The 6,619-nt window shown below is 40.7% G+C and overlaps 1 pseudogene; it reads left to right on the forward strand.

The window, feature by feature from the left end:
- The first annotated feature begins 527 nt into the window (after positions 1 to 527).
- On the forward strand, positions 528 to 2,051 carry LOC149156780 (uncharacterized; annotated as a pseudogene).
- The last annotated feature ends 4,568 nt before the right edge of the window (positions 2,052 to 6,619 follow it).

Consider the following 6,619-nt stretch of genomic DNA (forward strand, 5'->3'; position numbering starts at 1 on the left):
ATTCACAGGGTATTCCGTCAGTTCTGTTCAGTGCCTCCACATCCATGATGAGTGGATCGAATTCATTTCAGGGTTTTCCTTTTAGAAGTGGTCATATACCACATTCCAACCCGACGATAGGATCTATGACTTTTTCTTCTATAGGTCAAGGCAGTAATCCCTTTCAAGGTTGTGTTAGACTCTGTCTTATATCAGAGATTGATTCTTCTTCAAAACAGGGTTTTGAAGAAGAAATCATTAATGTTGCTTTTCAAATTATGTAATTTATCTTCAGCTCTTATTAAGACAGCAGCAAACTTCAAAACTTCTACCTACACAAACACAATTTCAAAGCATCATTTATATATATTTTGTGGAGAGCAGGTATTGCAAAATGCAGGTATATATTTTGGTTGTCTTTATGGTGTTACAGCTCCATTGCAGTTGGATGACAGTGAAGAGATTCATGTGCTCTTTGATTGGATGAAGCAACATGGAAAGGCTGTGTTAAAGCTCGACATGGGTATTCCAAAGCTTGCAAGTTGTTAGAGGATTTCAAAGGGATGGTTTTGAAATTTGATTCAGTCATGTATGGATCTCTTTTAGCTCTCTGTGCTTCACATAAGGGTGAAGAATGCTTACGTGACTATTTGCCCGGGATTGGGGAGGACAAGCAGCGCTCTGCACGCCTTACAGCCTGGTTTCATACACCAAAAGATTATTTTATTGAGGTTGAGCAAGTTTCCTATGGTTCAAGAAATGCACGCTATGCAGATCGCTTCACCTTACTTTTACCATGTTGTCTTGATTACATTAAATGGGATGTAATATATAATTCTCAATACCCTTGGGCTGCACCGGATATCATCTTTGGACTGGATGATGATAGCTTTCAGCCCCTTTCCTTTACAGGTGAAGGTCAAGAAACATCTCAGTCAATTTGGGACATTTTTTGTGACTAGAAAATTAAAGACCCATCAGGGCTTTTGCGACTCATTCTTGAATTAAGGAATTTGTACATGGGTTATCAAAGGAAGCGTGTTGAGGAACTAGATGATCCCAGATTGAAATTTGAAATCAGCACCATTATTCCTAGGGAGGGACTGGAGATTTGTTTGTTATCTGGAATTGAGAGGCCAGATGCGGTGAAGTTTGCTGTTCCCCTTTTGGACCTTGATTTAAGCAATATTCTGGTTGGGTATCCATTGAAACACCGCCTGCAGATATTCTTACAGGTCATATTTCCTGTAAGGAAAAGACAATCTGAAATGCCATCTTCTCCACAGCTAAAGTTAGTTGCGTCAAAAACATTGAAGGAGTTATTTGACATTGAAGATGTCACACTTCCAGTTTGGGTTGATGGCATGTGCATGGCAGAATATATTCCTAATTTGGAAGAAAATCTAAGAGCTCAGGTGTCAGAAGCTATTGCATCAGTCAATTCACGGAGAATTATTGGAAGAGGTCCTCTCAATGAAGATGAATTTGAGGAAGTAGCACAGGGAACATTTTTGAAAGATGATGACATTTCTAGTATTTCTGGATCAGATGAAGAGTCAGATGATCCTATCACTTGTGGCTGGAAAACTCAAACTGAGTCTGTGAATAGATCCATGAATATGAAAAACCAGATTTTAATATCCCTACAGTCTGGAGAAATTGTCTCAATTTGGAAAAGTTTGTTTTTGGGTGACAGAGAGGATCTACTTCCTGAACATAACAACTCTATGGTCAAAGAGAATGATGCTAAGGGTTTAGCTTTGGCTGACAAGGAGGTGATTGCGAGGTTGCAATCCTTGGTTAAAGACTCTCGAGATCAGAAAAACTTGAGGGTTGTGTTGCTTGCAAGTGGAGGACATTTCGCTGGTTGTGTTTTTGATGGAAATAATATTTTATCTCACAAAACTTACCACAGGTATGTAGTAAGGGCAAACGCAGGTGGCAGGCAATCAAGCAAAGATTCAACTAGGAGAGCTCCAAAGTCTGGCGGGGCTTCTCTGCGGCGTTACAATGAAATGGCTCTTAAAAAGGCGGAGAAAGATGCCAAACGAAAGCTAAAGCAAAGGAGATGAAAAAGATACGGAAATCAAAGCAAAAAGCGCAGGCTCAATCCACCAGTTTAGAAGTAGCTTCCGTTGCAGTTTGTTATGGACAGAATGTTGTCTCAGAGCTACTTGAAAAAGGCAAAGCATTACCCAACATGCAATCGCATGCATTTCAAGAGGAAAAAGACTGGTGACATTTCCTTCAACAGCACAATGGCATTAACACATGTTAACGAAAAACTCTGTTATCAAATGCTGAGGTATTGTTCAGGGAAGATGCCACTGTTGATGATCTCATTGATGTCATTGAAGGGAACCGCATCCATATCCGAGCTTTTGGACCAAAATCAGCAGCGCAAATATCACGTGTTGGCTCTGGTGTTTTTCTTCCCACAGTATACCTGCACAAGTGCAATCTGTCAAATGGAGAATGTGAAAGAAATAATTGGGATAAAAATGCATTATAACAATCATTTGGGATAATCACTTGAGAAAAGCACTAAGTTATAAGCATTCATCATTCAACCAGTATGGGACTGAGGATGGTGATTCTAATATGCAGCAAGAGGTGATGGCTGAAATTATTGATCTCAGATTTGAGTCACACATGACAGGAGGAAAAAGTAAGCAACCATTACATCAAAGCGCAGAAATAGGCATGAAATAAGTTTGAAGATATACTTTCCAGATGTGAATGAAACTTAAAAAAGGATGATTGAACACCTAGCAGCAGAGAATAAGATTTCGATTGCCTATGTTATTTTTAGCAAAGGGAAGGACACATGTAATGCCACCTATTCACCAGATTTGCCTCAAACTTAGCCAAACCATCAACAGAATTCAGTGGAAAGAGCGCCATTCTCCCTTCAGGAAAGCGCTGATTATTTTTAGTTTATTTTGTTAATAAGGATAATAAAACAAATCCCTCATCTTGGGGTCGACTTGTTTTTCCCCAGCTATAGTTTGTTTGATGTTTTTGTGAGGTTCGTTAAAACAACGCCCTTTTTTTGGGCAGTAGTTTGACTTATTGTATTAAAAAATTCATTTGTAAGGAGAGAGTGAGAGAGGAGGGAGAGTTTTTTCTGAGCGCTGGGAGCTGCTGGAGAAGCAGAGAGCTTTTTATTGTACAGTTTTATGACAGAGAATTTAATGGAATTTCACAGCTCTGTTTGCTGAGATTCATGTGGTATGTTGATTTAGCATAAGTTTTTCCCTTTGTCTCATATGTAATCAGTTATGTTCCATTTCATTTCATGACCATTTCAAGCTGAACAAATGAAGTGATTAGGTAGGAATTCATAGTATTATATGCTCCTCCTATAAGTTTGTTCGCATTCGATGTTTTCTACTGTTTAAGGAGGATTCAGAGTTATTGTCTGCCCTCCTTAGCTCCTCACCAGTCTTGTCATCCCATTTGAAACCAGATTTGGTGTTAAATTGCATGCCTACCTTGCCTCAGTTGATAACCTGTGTAGTCATTATATTTTTCTGTTTGAAGCTGTGATTTTGCCCATGTAGCCCAGAAAAGCCCCATCATTCCATTAAAAAACCCCAAAAATCATTAAATCCAAACCCCCTATCAATTTACTAGCCTAAAATCCTTATTCTTAATTGGTCAGCCTAATCATATTGAAAGATCTATCAAATCTGACCCGAGAGAGCCTTCTCATACCTCGTAGGGCTAGCTACGAGGTGAAATGGTTTGATGTAGCCTTGAAGGTTTACCTTCCTCAGCCTAGGGTGAAATCTCAAGCGCTAACAGGTTGGACTAACCCTGCAGTTAGTGGCATAGGAACTAGGAATCCGTTTTTTGACCAACAAGGGAATACGCCATACTCCACAGTTAGTTCGTTTCAAAGTATTCCTCCCTTAGCTACTGCTTGGAATCCTTATCAAGGGTTATTGACTCCTTATAATGCTTTAGGAGAGAACTTCGCTGGTTTTGGAGGTGTTTCAGCTGGAGTTGGTCAAACTCCAAGTTTTGTTGGACCACAAGGGTCACCTTTTGGTTCAGTGGGTTTTGCTAGTTTTGGGCAGCCTGGTACCTTTCAAAATCCAGGCCAATCTTTTCAGAAATTTAGGAACTCCACCCAATCTGGGTGGAATCCCCAAGGTCCTCCTAGGCTTCCTTTTCTGGCAACGCTGAATTTGCCAAATCTCACGAAATTGACAAATGATCCAATCAGATACAATCCGGCCTGGCCTCCGGTCCTAACCAAACTCCCATCGGATATTCCAAAATTCGAGGGTAAGGGTGGTGAAGACCCGAGCGACCATGTAACCACATTCCATTTGTGGTGCTCATCAAACTCCCTCATCGATGACTCGATTAGGTTGAGACTTTTTCAACGCACCTTAACTAGCAATGCGGCAAGTGGTATATAGAGTTTCCAGGGGGAAACTTTACATCTTTCGCTGATTTGGCTAACATTTTTCTAAATCATTTCCAGTTGCCCGTCCGTTATGATGCCGAAACTGAACTTCTGGCCAATTTTCGTCAGAATATGACAACTCACATCTTTGATCATATTTAAGAATGGAGACAAAGAAAGAGGCTCATTAATGCCGAAATTCCTCCTGAATACTGTCTCGAATGGTTCTTGAAATCATTAAATCCTAATATTTCCAAGGATGTCTCTCTGTCCGGAGTTTATTCTGAAGGGCAAGCTATTTTTTGGGCCCAGCAGTTAGAATTGATTTACTCTCAGTCTGGGATTCTTCAGAAAATCTTGCCTGATGCTCCTAGGACTAAGGTTGATATAGCCAAATCAAAGCCAGGTCCTCATGTGGATGGTATCGTTGGATCGATAGACACCAATGCGGTGAACCTGTTGAGCCAATTGTAGCAGTTGTATTTACAAACTGCTCCTACCAATCAGGTCACATCGTCTAACCCTTCGCCTTCCCAACCCTCTTCCATTAATGCCATCCAATCTTCTAACCCTAAGGAAAATAAAAATTCCAATGGGAAGAATAAAGGACGAGGTAAGAAGAAGATTCAAGATGGGAAAGCTAACACAAACAAACCTGACAATAGTGCTGGTGAGGGTGGAAAGCAGTCCAAAAAGAAAGTTAAGTTTCCATGCAAGTTATGCAATGGAGACCATTTGACTCATCTTTGCCCCAAAATTCAAGATGCTCAACACTTGTTAGTGCAGCAAGGGTCTTCTAGCTCTCAAGTTGTGTTAACCAACCCTTTTCCCCAAGGGCAGCAGTTGCTTGCTAGCACAAATTCAAATCTTGGTACCTCTGCAGGGGGCAACCAGGAAGGGGATAAATCATCAAATGTTTTCATGATGGGTTCTCTTGTTCATGTGGTCACTCAGTCACGTGATTATGGTGAAACTGAAACATCCAAGGAAAAATCTGCTCCCGGAACTATCGACCCACTTCATATTGAGCGACCATCTATTGAGAATATACCTCGGATACTGAAAGGTTTCACTAAACACACGACTATCAACCCCAATGCTAGGGCTACCCATAATTACTCCATTGTTGAGGATTTGGCCCAGAGTCCATGTGCTATGTCCACTTTAGAGGTCCTCCAGTCATGTCCAGCTCAACGAAGTGCTTTGCTTTCGGCGATAGGGGTAGTTGATCCAAATAATTCTTTAGTGCTCACTTTTGACATGCTTAATGTCAAAAAGTGACTTCCTCATCATATGGCTTTTCAAATCAAGTCTACTTATCGAAAAACTAATATTTTTCGAACAGTTGTAGATGAGGGGGCTTCCACATCTGTAATGTCTATATCATGCTGGAAGGCCATTGGATCTCCTTCAGTTGTTCCTTCACCTACCCTCCTGATAGCATTTGATGGGCATTCTCATAGGCCGCATGGGATTATCCCGGCCTTTCCTATATGTGTTGGAGGAAAGGTCGTTAATATTGAAGTAGAAGTCATTGATGCTAACCTAGATTACAATCTCCTCTTAGGAAGGAACTAGATCTATGAAATGGATGTCGTTGTTTCGACTCTGTTTCGTGTCATTTGCTTTCCTTATGAGGGGAAAATTGTTAAGGTTGATCAATTGGATTATTCTCCAATTGATCCTCAAGCAACTTCGGATTCTACTATTCCCTTAGTGGATAACCCCCGTCCACCTACTCAGAATCTTGGAGTTGGGATGTATTCTTCATTGATGGATACATTTGATTTTCCCTCTCATATTGCTAGAATTAATGTCATTTCATCATCCAAGGAGTCTTCATGGGAAGAGTTCCTCCGAACTCATTATTTTTCAGACCCTTCGACCTTGCCTTCGCCTATGACCACATTAGATGAAGGATAAGTCAGTGGAATGGCATTTCCTATGTCTGCAACAAAGCTTAGATATCAGTTTATCGTCAACTTTGTAGACAACCATTCTACTCCTTTCTCTGAGGAGGAGCTAGATGGTGATGTGGCCCCAGCTTGGACCCTTGATTCTACCTCTGCTATGGACTGCTTAGATATGGTTTTACCTTCTGAGGAGGAAATCTTAGAAGTAATGATGGGTGTAGATCGACCTTGAGAAGACTTACACCATCATTCATATTTTCTCTCTCCATTACAAGAAGTCGAATCTAGGTTCTCCAAGCTATTTACTAGT

The sequence above is a fragment of the Pinus tabuliformis genome, chromosome 9 (assembly GCF_031772625.1).
Source record: "Pinus tabuliformis cultivar Carrire ecotype Pingquan chromosome 9, CPIR1, whole genome shotgun sequence".
Taxonomy (NCBI): Eukaryota; Viridiplantae; Streptophyta; class Pinopsida; order Pinales; family Pinaceae; genus Pinus; species Pinus tabuliformis.